The sequence below is a fragment of the Protopterus annectens genome, chromosome 12.part0 (genome assembly GCF_019279795.1).
Source record: "Protopterus annectens isolate FY-2018-M chromosome 12.part0, PAN1.0, whole genome shotgun sequence".
NCBI lineage: Eukaryota > Metazoa > Chordata > Ceratodontiformes > Protopteridae > Protopterus > Protopterus annectens.
The window spans coordinates 1257315186-1257330060 of record NC_056746.1 but is presented as its reverse complement, the minus strand read 5'-3'; the positions used below and the strand labels follow the sequence as shown (position 1 = coordinate 1257330060).

General features: G+C 41.5%; 1 protein-coding gene across 4 annotated transcripts in view; it reads right to left on the bottom strand.

Annotated features, from left to right (window-relative positions):
- ITCH (itchy E3 ubiquitin protein ligase) overlaps nucleotides 1-14875 on the bottom strand; it is a 2580358-nt gene that overhangs the window by 1228415 nt on the left and 1337068 nt on the right. The window lies entirely within an intron of this gene.

The following is a 14875-nucleotide window of genomic DNA, read 5'->3' as shown; positions in this document are numbered from 1 at the left end:
TGACTTGATCATTTTCAGCAGGTAAGACGTTTGTACAGATACATGGATTTAATCTTGCTCAGCTGTATTGGGAGCAGCCTAAATGCAACAAAATGCATCACACACCTTACTCTCTGGAATGCAGGAACTGGCAAAGAGGAGGCACTCTACCAACAAAGGTCTTGGAAAAAAGCTAAAGAAGCAAAAAATTAAAAAAAAAAAACTAAACAGCATAACATTAAGCAACAAAATAGAATAATGAACTAAATGTTTATACCACAATGGAATAAATAGGTCTTCTAGCTGTTTAGAAAGAGATTAATGTGTAGCAAAGCACTAAAGAAATGAGAATATATTGTGTTTTCAAACAACCCATGACATAACTGGTACAGAAAAAAACTATATGCACAGTCCACATGATTTGACACATACATAAGTACAGCTGTGTAAAACCTTACCATAACGGTAGATGCCCCTTCTCTTCATTGCTGCATCGTTTACCTAAGGAGCTACAGCCAGTATACCAAAGCCTTTAGTTTTTTATAGGCACCGTACGCCACACGTATGCTCCCTAGGCAAGACACTGGGCACAAAGGCGACGTACGGATCACACACTCGCAACTGAAAAGCCTCACGAGGAACAGAATACCCTCAGGGACATGGAGAACATGTACATCCAGAAGGAAAAATAACAGGAACCCCTTGGCTAGGAGATAAAAAAAAAATACAGGGCAAGACTTGGGACAGAGGAGGTAGGAGGGAGGAACTGAATACTGCAACAGAAGGATATCTAGTGTTATGTTAAGATTTTACATAACTGTGCCACGTCCTTCCATATCACTATTATGCACTATTATTTACCCAAGGAAGAGTACAACAGCTTAACAGGAAGCCTGGTAGAAGAAAAGTACAAAACAGCCCTCTCCAAACAGATGCAGGATGGCCCTAGCAAAACCTGCCCTGGCCCTAGAAATAATATGCAACTTGTAATGCTTAGTGAAAGTATGAACAGAGGACCAAATTGCAGCTTCAAGTATGGGATGGGTATCCAGAAACTTGAAAAAGAAAGCAAGGAGGGAAGTGCCCTAGTAAAAATGCACATTTACAGATGAAAACATTTGCTAAGAAAAAAAACAAAAAGAAATCCATGAACAGATGGGCTTGCTTAGAAACAGCCAAACCCAAAGTCTTGGGATTAAAGGAAACAAAAAGTTGCTCAGATTTGCAAATAATTTAGTTTTATTCAAATATCTGAGCTGTCTATGCAAATCCAAGGTGTGAAAAGAACCTTCTCACTGTCAGGACTGCGAAAAAGGAAAGAAAATGAATAGACAGACTAAAGCACAACTCGCTGACCACGTGGCGCATAAAAGGATTAGTATGAAGAGACACCCTGTCTCTGTGAAAAACTAACAAAGGAGGAATAGCCATGACAGCCTGAAGTTTAGACACACTATAAGGCAGCTGAAGAAGCAGGCTTAAAAGAAGCCGGGGTCAATTTTTTATTTAATTACAAAACTGAAGTCCCAGGAAGGTGGAACAGGCTTCCTGGGAGGCTTGACATGAAGGACGCCTTTAAGAAATTGCTTGACCTCAAATCAAGAGGCCAGAGGAGGAGTTAAGGACAGACTAGCAGAAACTGTAGACAGGTGAGCTTTAACTGAAGAACATGCTAACCCAGCATAGAGTAGATGACACAAATGAGAGAGAGAGAATTGAGTATCCTCTACAGATAGAGATCCTGATGATGAGAGAAGCACCATATGGAAAATAGCTTCCATTTGGACATATATGATTTTCGGGTAGTGGGTTTCCTGGCCTCCCGCAGAACTTGAAGCATGTCGGCAGGAAAGAGGTGCCTGAAAGGGATCTAAGTTCCTATCACCCACAGCGACAGTTGGCAAGTGGACAAGTGAGGATTGATAAGAGACCCCTTGTTTAGTGTGAGAAGATCCACCTGGTGAGGTAACTTGTGGTGACTGCCCCTGGCCAAGAGAGACAGGAGGAATCAATGCTGTCTGGGCCAAAAGGAAGTCATTAGCAAGATTTTGTGAGAGCCTTGTCTGATCATGTGCTAGACTTGTGGAAACATCCCCTTCATCATCCATTTTCCAAGTCAGACTCAAACTAGAGGAAGTTTTCTGTTCACAGGAGAGGCGAAAAGATCTACCTGAGGAATACCCCATCTCTGTGAAGCATTCATCCACAAGCTTGTGTGCTGGACCTGCTTAAGGAGTCTGCCACTAGATTGTGCTCAGAGGGAATATAAACTGCCTGAAGAGCCACTTGATACTGGATAGCTTGATCCCGGATCTGAAGAACTAGTCTGCAAAGAAGACAGGACTTTGTGCCCCCTTGTTTGTTGGCATACCACATCACTGTAAAAACTTTGAGGGGCCCAGGATGAAAGAAGGAATAAAAGGCTTGCATAGCCAGGAATAGAGCCATCATCTTCTTTATGCTGATGTGGTCTGACTTCTGAACAGGAGGACATGAACCCTGAACCTTTAGGGGGCCAAAGGAGACACCCCACCCCCTTGTCTGAGGCATCTGTAAAGAGCTCGAGTAGGAAATGTAACTTGAAAAGGAAGCTTCAGGTTGAGTGAAAGCTTACGAATCCACTACTGAAGCTCAATCTTGAGACAGGGAAGGAAAGGTACCAGGAAATCCAGGGGTGGCAATGGTGAAGCCACACTGATTTTGAGGTACCACTGATGTTCCCTCGTATGGAACCTGTTGAAAAGGAGCATGGTAATGGTGGAAGCCATGAATCCCAGAACCCTGATTACGTCCCTGACCATGACACAAGGCAGAGGAAGAAGGGATTAGAAAAAGGTAATTATAGACAGAGCTTTGGGCGCAGGCAAATATGCCAGCATGGCAACTGTCTGAAGTCTGCAGCAGAGGAAACTATCTTCCTGGGAAGGTGTCTGAACTGATTTCTGGAAGTTTCTGGTGAAACCCAAACTACATACCTCTCAACTTCTTAGAGTAAGAAATTTTGACAAAGCCTAAAATAACAGGGGGATAAAGGCCCCAAAACAGAGACAGTCTGTTCTTATAAACTTATAAAGAGGTTTGTGTTAGCATGTTTTTTTTTCTGAAGACTATGACGTCAAACTCAAATGCATGACATTATCAAGTGACTTCAGTTCTTAGTGACTTCTCAGAAAACCACAAATGTTGCCAAAAAAAACAAATTTTATGAGGAACAGACCAAAAATATGAGGCAAAAATCTGGACAGTTGAGAGGTATGCCAGACTTTGTAACAGGGATGTAGTAAACTTGAGATCCTGAACCAGACTGCTGGAGGAAGGAGTTTGAATAAGCAGGTTGTTTAGACAGGGAAAAATATGAATACCTCAGATCCTGCATAAAGCAATGACAGAAGTGAGGCATTTGGGGAATACCCTTGCGGCAGTAGAAAGGCCAAAGGGCAAAGCATAGAACTGAAAATGCAAGGAAGAGATGGGGAAACATAAAAACCTCCCAAAGAGGGAATGGATGAGGACGTGAAGGTATTCATCCTTGAGATTCAAAGATACCAGAAAGGTCAGGGGAAGAATAAGAGGAAATAATGTCTGCAGAGATAACATCCAAAAAGGAAGGGATGTTAAAGGTATTCAGCCAGTAAAGATCCAGAACTGGTCTTCATGCGCCCTCATCCTTTTGTGGGACCAAAAGCATTCTGGAATAAAATCCCTTCCCTACCTGGGTGAGAAAATAAAGCTTGAATGGTGCCCTGCACAGCATAAGGGCATTCGGACAGACATTCAATAATGGCATTCAGACTGGCAGCAAAGACCATCTGTGTGTGCTTCCATATGTCACCTTTTCATTTATTTTTTATATTTTAAGCAAGAAACATCTTTATTAAAGTATCATGTTAATTTATATAAATGAAAATAAACCATTGTGACACAAAGTTGCAAATTATACATTCCAAACCATGCCAACACAATTGTAGCTGCAAATATCATACATCACTTTTGACATCTCCAGTCAGTGTTAGACATTACATAGCGCATTCAAATCCAGCCTTCTTTTAAACCTCTTTCCTCCTCTGCATGTACTGGACCCACATTTACCATTTTTTTCCTATCCAATTTGCCCCTACCCTTTTCTAAAGATCCCAGTTCCCCTTCACTTCTAGTAAAGTTGGTTTAGACGATTTCCATTTTTTAGTAATTGCTTTTTTGGTAGTGATCATAATTAGACTCACAAAAGGCCTTCCTATGTCTAGGCAATTCCAATTCTGTATCATAGCTGAAAAAAATTATTTCACTAGTTACTCCAATTTGCTCACCCAGCATCTCTGACAGAGCAGTCTGCAGGGAATCTTTAGTGTCTTTCAAAACACCAAAGACCAGCAGGAAGAGTACATAAGGCACTTGTAGACCAAGTAAAGTAAATGAAAAATTACATTATTCAGACCGGTTTCGGCTACCCAGCCTTCTACTTCTTTCAGGGACCACTCGTGAGGAGACAGTATTGTTCTGTTCAATTTGTCCGCTATCACATTGGACCTCCCCGGAATGTGCGTTGCTATCAGAAAGCACTGTGAAAATTGCCCACTGACATACTCTCAAGGCCTCTCGACATAAGGGGTATGATCTGGTTCCTCCCTGTTTATGTAGCAGACCACTGACATATTGTCCATCTGTAATAAAATAGTCCCTAGAGGTAGAAAATTTAAGTACCGCTCATCTGTAGGGCACTGATATGCAGATGAGCCTCATGATTCTCCCACGTGCCTTGGGCTGTCCTTCCTTGAAAATGCCCCCCCCCAGGGAAGCATCCGTGGTCACAGTGGCAACAGAGGTTGGAAGAACAAAGGGACGTCCTATTGTCACTTGAGGAGAGGTGAGACACCTATGAAGATCCTTCTTGCATGACTATTATGATGTGGTGAGACCATGGAAGTTCCTGATAAAACCATTGTGTGATAAAACCATTGTGACACAACCAGCCATTGCAGTATTCGCATGTGCATTCGGCCTAATGGAATGGCAATGATGGCTGCTGCCACGGTCCCTAGTAATTTGAGCACTACTGAAACTGGGGCCCTGTGTTTGGGGATGAGATGAGATTCAGAATCTGTTGTCGAAGGCTCACCACTATTTCCATTGGAAGTTTTAAGGTCATGGAAACTGTGTTGAAATCCGCTCTGATAAAGAAGGTACGTTTGGATGGCTGTAAAGCAGATTTATCCCAGTTTATAGTAATCCCCAAACTACTGTAAAGATCTAAGGTCGTCTCCCTTGCGTGTATGAGTTGATGCTTGGTGGTGGAGGTGAGGAGCCAGTCTAAATATGGAAACACCTGGAATCCTAACTGCCTCAGGTGAGCCGTGACTACTGCCATGCATTTGGTGAACACTCTGGGGGCTGCAGTAAGACCAAAGGAGAGAGCCCGAAACTGATAGTGACTGGCTCCAAGCCAAAAGTGCAGATGATCCCTGGATGTTCCGTCCATCTTTATATGGTAGTATGCATCCTGGAGATCTAGTGAGCAAATCAAATAGTCTTTTCCTAGAAAAGGAAATATAGACTGTAGCATGACCATCCAAAACTTTGTTTTCTTGACAGATTTGTTCAACTTGCTGAGATCCAAAATTGGTCTCCAGTCCCCTGTTTTCTATGGAACTAAAGAACCTTGAGTAAGTTCCAGATCCTTTCTGGTCTGCTGGGACTGGTTGGATGACTCTCTTTTCTAGCAACTTTGTAATCTCTATGGTTGCCTGTTCCCTGTGATTGGGTGGAACATCTGGGATTTTTTTCACAGGGGTTGGAGCGGTAGTAAAGAGAATAGTGTATCCACTGGATATTATGCTTTCTACCCACCGATCTTTTGTGATTTTTAGTCAGGTGTCTGGGTACAAAGATGAGCGTCCCCCGACTACCTCCAGAGATGGACAGGTGGGCCTCCTTTCAGGAGCGCTGGAAGGGCTTGCCAAAGAACTGATCCATGTCACCGTGGTTCTGCAGGCCCCCTCTGCCACGTGGTCGGCATCCCCCATTATTGCCCCCTCCTCTGCCTCTAGAGGGGGTTTCACCATGTGTGTCAAAGAAAACTCCTTGGGCTTTACGGAACCACATTTTCCCACTTTTCTGACCTTTAGGATAAGGTCTGGTAGGAGTGGAAAAATGGACTCCTACATCAGACAGTCTTTCCATCTTACTCACACCTGGTAAGCATTTCCTTCACTTTCAGTCAAAAAAGTGATGAACCATCAAAGGCGGTTGTTTACAAAGGATGACTTGTAGGGCTCCGCTAAGGAACATAAGCACATCCAGGAGTGTCTCCTCAGAGCAATTCCTGTACCCACTGCCCAACTCATTCCATCTGCTCCACATGAAATCAGAAGCATGGAAAAGTTTAGAAGGGAATTTAGGGTAGTAAGCTGGGAGGTTACCTTATCTGAGACCCCCGTAGCTACCGCACCCTGTAGAGCATCTCCTAACTCCTTAAGGAGATCTCTGTATAGTCTGGTGAAATGTGAGAGATAGCTCAGGGATCTAAGAGTAAAGGCCGCTGAACTAAACATGTGCATTCCGTACCTGTCCATGATCCTAGAATCCCTGTTAGGAGGATAAACAGATGTGGAAGGTCTCAGATACCTCCTTCTTAATGGCAGCTGCCACCACCATAGCATCAACAGGTACTCCTTTGGCAAGGAAAGCCTTGTCCTGTGGTGACTTAAATTTATTTGACCTCCAAGGGACTGGTTCTATGGTATCCGGGGACTCCCAACACCTTTCGAGAGAGAAGCTCCATCAACTCATCAAAAAGTTGAGTCACCCAAGAGGTGGAGAGTTGAGACCCAAAATACTTCAGGAGTACTGATTCATCAGCAGTAGGGTTAAGGATATTCCAGCTACCCCTCTGTTTTAGGATCTCTAAGATATCACCAAGAGAGATATCTTCAGAGGGGGAACGTGGGGACCCTTCTGACTCATCAGAGAGGGAGCTTCTGGGGAGGTCCCGGAAGAACAGGGCTCACCCGATGGGGGGACCTGAGACACCAGGTATCTACACTTTTGAGGGATCAGTGAAGCAGAGACAGACACAGGAACTTTAGGGGTGGAGATTGCTTGTACCGATGACGTGGGTGCCCTAGGGGACAACACCCTACTCATGGCATCAAAAGCCCTGCAGCTCCGGTGCGAAGAGACACCTGGATCCATAGAAACAGGCAGTCTTGGCAGAGCAGAAACCGTGGGCTCTGAGTCCAAGGTAGGTGCTGAGCACACCCGAGCCAAGGCACCGAGAGGCAGTCGGCACCGAAAGATCGGCACGACTATCCTCTCCAGACAAGACCGATGAGTGTCAGCTCCTAGACTCTAAGGTGGGTACTGAGGAGGTCAGAGTAGTCGGAACTGAAAGCCCAATGGGTGTCGGATCCGACAGTTCCACAATCATTGGTTCTGAATACTCTGGCTCCGAAACTTCGGGATGAATCGGAGAAGGAATTGAAGAAACTGGTTGAGTGTGGGTCAGTTCCGAAGCCCTAAGGGTCGGACCCGATAGAATTTTAGCTAGTGCCTGTGACTGAAGAAGTCTCTGTACCACTCGGTCCACGTCCTTATCAAATGGTCTTAAGGAAGCAAAGGATGATGTCTCAGACTGGACGATAGGAGATTTTAAAGTGGGGGAGATATAAGCTCCCACTGATCACAATTATCTCCGGCTCCATAAGCTTAGGTGCCGAGGTGGCAGTCTTACCAGATTTAGCCATCTTTGAAGTTGATGAGCCCTTTTTTGGCTCCTACTCTGATGATGAGCTAGTAGACCCAGTTTTCTGAGGTTTGGTAGGCTTGTCATTGTCTAAGGCTTCGTGAAACTAAGATTTCAAGAGAACTCTTGCTATCCGTTTACTCTTGCGTTCATGAAGAATGCGAGAGTTAAGAGTGACAGATGGCACAATTTTCCTGTAGGTGAAGCTCACCTAAACAAACACAATGTGTATGGCCATCTGTAACTGACAGTCTGCCTGCATTTTGGACATTTTATAAACCCAGATTTAACTTTTTCAGACATGAATGTCAACTGAGAATTACCCAAGCCAGAACAAACTAGTTCTACATGTAAGAATAAAAAAAAAAAAAAATATATATATATATATATATATATATATATATAAAAAAAATCACACAGCACACAGATATCTATATAAGAAAAAATAACCCTAATAAAGGAGGATCTAAGATAAACTATAATAACTATGACACACACCAAAGTGTTCAACAACTATTATACAACCCTAATAAAAATTGCAGGGTTGAATAAAAGGTATTTGCAAGAAGCAAAGATATATATTAATGCCCTAATAAACAAAATGGGCTACATATAAAGGACAGGGAGCACGTTATGTAAATCTAACTCTATTAAATTTTACTTATAGAAAAAAAGCCTAAAAAAATAAACGGCCTCAAGAAAAGGAGAAAAAGCACTCTAACGAGAACTAACAAGAGAGAGACAAGTGTCTCAAGTATCTAAATGTAATCTAACAATTATCAATAAACAGGAATGAAAATATCTAGTTTAGACAAATATCAAAAATTTCACAATACTTGCCAGAGCTGTTCGAAGAACACCCGATCTGTTGCAGCGGCAAACAAGATCCGAGGGAAGCACTATTGCATCATGGGATAGGGAGTAGGCCACGAGCTGTTTGAAGACCTTGGGCTTTAGGATTTGGCCAAGTCGGAGCACAGGATCGGCTCCGAACACATCAGTGAGAATGAAGGCAGGATAGAACTTCACATTTTTTGTTTTACTTGCAGTTAACAGTCTACCTCCTCTTCCTCTCTCCTGAGTTTTTCCAAACATTAATGACATGAAATAGGGCATATACATCAGAGTCCCCTACAAGTTTAACAAAGTCCAAACAACTAAAATATTTCCAGATTTTCTTATTCTGTCATGTTCCACAAATATAATTATTGCTTTGTAATCCCACTTTTGTCAATTTCAAAGTTACTGATTTTAGTCTCCAAATGCTAATGACATGAAGTAGGGTATTATAGTCTCAATCTCCCAAACCCAGTCTCTGCTTCATCTCCAGGTACCTCTCAATTCTTCTAGTCATCTCCTGTGCTTCCCCCCCCCCCTCTCAATAACTTTTACTGGCACAATCACTCTATGGTTTTTATTACCATAAAAACAAGGAACAGAATCTCCTTCTGTTTCACAGTTTACTTTTTGTTCAACAAATTTTGTACGTCTTCCTTGGCATGTACTTTATCAAAAAACATTTTTGTTCCTTCAGGGAAAAATATTTTGAAGACAGCTGGACACAGCAGTTTGAATCTCGTGCCTGCTTCTCAACATTCCCTATATAATGGAACAAACGTATTCTTCTGCCTGGTGTACAATGAGTAAACCTCCACAAGCAAATTGCTGTCTCCCACTTTTAGTACTTGTCCTTCTGACACAGTTTTGTCAAAATCAACTCTGTCTGCTGGTAAGACTGCATTTTTACTATTAAAGTTCTAGGCTGTTTTCTCACAGTCAAGTTTGGAGCATACACACAATGTGCCCTTTCACTTAACAATTCCTGTTATGGAATACCAGTCCAGTTGCTTATTTGTGCTTTCATGAAATTAATACAGTCTGTTCCTTCCAGCTTCTCAGGTATAGCAATAAATCTCAGATTTTATCTATGTGCTCTGTCCTCTAATTCTATTTTTTTAAAACATCTCTTCTTGTGCAGTCTCATGTTCTTACAGCCTTTTCTTCATTTCAGCCTCTGAGTTTTGCAGTTCTATCATTTTGAGTACTGTTCAAGCTTCTTCCATTTTTTTCAGCCTTTTATTGTTTGAGTTGATATATTGTATCAGTGTTTCATTTATTTTAGTCAGGTCTAATACTTTATACATTCCTCAAGGTTAGTGGAAACCAGATCTGGAGCTTACACTTCTTTTTGATGAACAGCTACAGCAGTTATCCCAGTCATCACCTTTTGTAGCGGATTTTCATTCATGTCCTCTGTATTTTTTTCCCTAGCATCCAGGCAATGCACTTACTAGTTTCTTACTGAAATTTACTCAGAAATCCAGGTCCACTGGCTTTTTCTGCTATGTTTGTTTTCACACTAGGAGAGACAGAATTAAGCTGTTACTCAATGAGCAGCAATCTTGACGTTTCCCTATGTCACCTTTATACTTTGCATCTTACGTGAAAAGAGCATATGTATGAAGTACAGCACCTATGTGAACTAAAGGTTTTGGTATATTGGCTCGACAGCTGTAGAATCCTGACTTCCACAGTTCTTCACCTTTTCTTGTTTGGTCAAGTGTAAGCCCTCCCATTCAGATGTCAGCCTATGTCACCTTCTGATCTTTACTGTTCTGGCAAATGGAGTACAGCAAAACAATGCCACAGTACAAGCCACCCTTGAGGAAAGAGTCCCAAGGGGTATGAACCCCAACCACAGTACTCCCACAAATTCTTTGCCAGGCTGCTGCAGCTAGACCCTGATGAATAGGAGGTGTCTGATCTGTAATGCAGTGAGGGAATGAAGTGTGATTAGGGTGCCGATCCAAACCAGTCTTCACCCACATAGGACGGGGATGGTGGGAGGGAAACAATGATGCAAAAGTGGATTTACCCAAATACCTACAATATCAGTAGGTTCCCAATACAACTTTACAATGCTCTTCATAACATTCACCATTGCAGTACTGACCTTTGGGAAGATTCCCAAAGTTTATGGACCAATTGGGGGGGGGGGGGGGCTGGTCCTGGGAAGAGGCAAGCGACAACAGGCCCTGCAGAATTTTTGTGGTAAAGCCTACACTAGCACTTTAAAGACTCATCAGGTTATTACGTGATCGACTCAGACACCATCTGTATGATATAACCAGGAAGGTTACTACTAATGCCCTCTCTAAACATATTATGGAGAAGGGTGAAAAACATGCCTTCAACTTCATGGTCATTGAGGTAGTTACGATGGGAATATGTGGAGGTGCAGTTAAGAAAAGAGTTGAAGGAAGGGAACTTGAATGGATTAGAAGGCTGTGTGCCAATAATGACAGTGGCTTGAATGAGAAAGTATCTATACATCACAAATTGCTGGACAGACCCCTACCCAAATGATTTGCTGTTTTTATATGTCACTTTATATATATTTTTATGTATATTTATATATGTGAAGTTTACAGCAGGTTTTAGAAATACAAGTCATGTAGGAATTGTTCCTTTAAGAAATTGCCCTTAATTGAATGTACTTTTCCATTGGTTGCATGTTATTTTAAAAGAGTTGATGCATTTCTGTTGAATTGTCTGATGAAGTGGCTTTGCTGCGAAAACGCTAACCTTTTATGCAATAAATACTTATGTTTTTATTTGCCGTGGTCTGGTGCCTCCTTTGGTTGTTGTTATATTTCATATTTTTACTGGAGGACCGTTTTACTCACACCACCTTCTGGTTTTGGACTTATATTTTCTGTTGGTGGTGTAGAGACATGGCAGAAAGCAATTTGGGTACTAATGTGAGTATCGAGAATTCTACTACTGGAGGTATTCAAGGGTCTAGACAGAGATCTCCTGTGTTTGGTTGAAGTGAGAGACTGGTTATGATGTGGCAGCTTTTAGGAAAGAATATTTCAAACTGGAAAATGATGTGAAGAAACTGAAACGATTACAAATGCAAAGATTCCATTTTGAAACCTGCATTAATTTACGAATTGTTCCTCGTGGGCTACGTGTACTAAACTATGCCTTCCTATGGGACTATGTATAATGATCTATTACATCAGTGGCAACATATAAACTTGGACACTGCGGTGGTGGTGCTGCAGTAGCGTTGTCACCTCACAATTAGACGTTGCCCATTCGATTCTCAGTTAGAGCGTCTTGTGTAGCGACATGCGTGAATTGGTGTTCCTTCGTTGAAGGTTGTGCGTTAGGCCCGGCAAGCCAGCACGTAAAAATCTACTGCCAATCATTACCGGACCGGAGTTCCGCTGTGGCGACCCCTAACCGGGAAAAGCCGAAAGACACAAAAACTAGTGCCAGCTATATGAGTCTCCTCATTGACTATTTCAAGCCAGAGGAAGATGCTTTAGCAATTAACATTAAACAACTACAAAACTAATCTATATGATAAATATCCCACCACCACAGTAGATCTCAAGATGGACCAACCTTTGGATAATATGGCAGCATATGAGAAACCATTGCTGTCATACAAGAAAAAGAAAATACAGCGACATTCTCATAATTATGTTACAGGCCGAGTATTTGCTTGGCCCAGAGAGAATGTCAATGACAATATACGAGGAGATATTGCAGTAACAGGTACCACAACTACAGGTAGACGAAATTCTTCCATTGTCAACACTGAACCGAAAAGTTCCACCTTAAGTAGTAATGAGATGCAATTTTGTCAACTAAGGAAGTGATAAGAGCTTCCACCTCTGGAACAACGGAAGTCTCGGAACAGGATGAGTCAGATAATGCCACTCTGCAGGGAGGAGGCATGACAGAAGGCTGTTAATACTGCCCCCATTCAACAAAATTCAGACACTCTACAAAATTTTAATGCATCCAGCATTAATACACCATTTCCAATAAGGGCGTCCCATTTTTGAGGGAGGTTGCAGAGTCATGGACGAATGAAAAGGAAAGCAACAATGGAGGAAGACAACTCTTTCTCCATAACAGAGATGTGGCAACGAAAGGAGAGTCGATAATATGGAACTTATCAAAACGTGTTTTTTCACAGGAAGAACTGTATGTTCTAAACAAAGGTATGACATTTATACCGGCTAGTAAAATGTCTGACAGAGCATTGTAGAACTGAAAATGTTTACACGCAACTTAATGGTGAAGCCACTGTTTGGTAATAGCAATATAATTGAAACCCCCAGTGTTGGAACATTTAAGAAACCAAGAGGCTATGCACCTGCCACAAAAGGGGTGGTGGACACGTTAGAAAAGATTTGCTTGAATGACATTTACAAATTGTATGATAATAATAGGTCTAAATGCTTCTTTAACCTGAAAATAGATAAAAAGATAGCATTAGAAAGTTTGTGTCAAGATATGTCCATCTCAATTACACCAGCTGATAAGGGCAGCCAGTTGTGGTTATGGACTACTGTGCTTATAGGAATTCAATGTTAATGATGCTAAGTGACAGTCGGACATATGAAAGCATTTTAAAAGAAGTTGTTGATGGAAGTTTTTTCTATTTATAATAAATTATTTGAATGTATGCAATGTCGTAGCATTACAAAAGAACTTTATGACTTTTTTGTTAAGGAACCAGTTACACCCCTTATACAAGGTCTCCCTAAGATACATAAAGATCCTGTCAACCCCCCTCTTAGACCCATAGTGGCTGGAAGGGGTTGGGCTACGGAACCACTTTTGATTTATATCGAACACCTGAAACAAGTATTAGCCAAAAATCAGTATGTTTTGAGGGACACTAAACATTTTTTGGAAGACCTTTATGCTCACATTAGGGGTAAACCACCTACTAGGGGGTGCATGATGGTCATCCTGGATGTACAAGCTTTGTTTATGGCTATACCACATGACCACGGAATTGAACTTCTTAGACAGTATTTCCTACAACATAGCACTTATAAACACTCGATACAATTAGTGTTTTATGGTAGAGACTGTTCTTGAGAAAAAAATCTTTGTATTTGAACAAACTCTCTATAGGCAACGTGCTGGCATGGCTATGGGCACACCCTGTGCTAATAGCTACGCCAACATAGTCATGGCTGACTGGGAAGAGAATAATTTCCTTAGGTATTTGGGCTGTAATCTATCTTTTTATCGATGTTTTGTGGATGATCTGTTCCTCCTCTGGGAGGGGGACACTTCATTCAACAATTTCTTAGAATTTATTAATAGCACCACTGACTACCTGAAATTTGCAGCTCGTAGTTCCACCAGTAATACTGATTTTCTAGATGTCAGGATTGATAGATTACCCACGGGGGCCTTTGAAACGCGTATATACAGAAAAGAATGCTACAGGAACACACATGTTGAAAGAAGCAGTATGCATCCACAACATATTTTTGGTAATGTGGTAAGGGGACAGGCCCTTAGAGTGTCAAGGCTGACTGTTAATAATGATACATTTGAACAAGAGCTGGAAAAGTTAGAACAGAGTTTCCGACAGAGAGGTTATTTGCAAGCTGAAGTGAAAACAGCATTATTTGCCACACGTAATATGAGAGAGGATTCAAGGAGACCTTATTTCTGATACAGCACCTCTACAGCTAGCAATAGAATGAAGGGATGTAACCCTTTGAAAATCCAGATTACATATTCGAGTGATGTTAAATCTATATGGAATATATACAGAAAAAATTGGAATGCTCTATGTGCAGATGAAAATGTTAGAGAATTGGAAGGGGATACACCACGTTATGTTTTTAAAAATAAGAAATCCCTCAAGAGACTTTTATGTGGCCCTAGACAGGATCGACAATTTTATACACAGGATAGAGGAGATGGAATAGGTACTTTTCCTTGCAATACTTGCAATTATTGTCAATATTTAGATCAAAAAGGTAGATTTTATCTCCCTGACATGAACAAAGAATTTATATTTAAACTGGTAGTAAATTGTGAGACTACTAATTTAGTGCATTTATGCCACTGTGCGGGATGTTATGCATTTTATGTGGTTATGACGACACAAAGATTGTGTACGAATTAGAGACCATTTGTATGATATCACCAGGAAGGATACCAGTAATGCCATCTCTAAACATATCATGGAGAAGGGTAAAAAACATGCCTTCAAGTTCATGGTCACTGAGGTAGTTACGATGGGAATAAGTGGATGTGCAGTCAAGAATAGAGTTGAAGGAAGGGAACTTGAATGGATTAAAAGGCTGCGTGCCAATAATGGCAGTG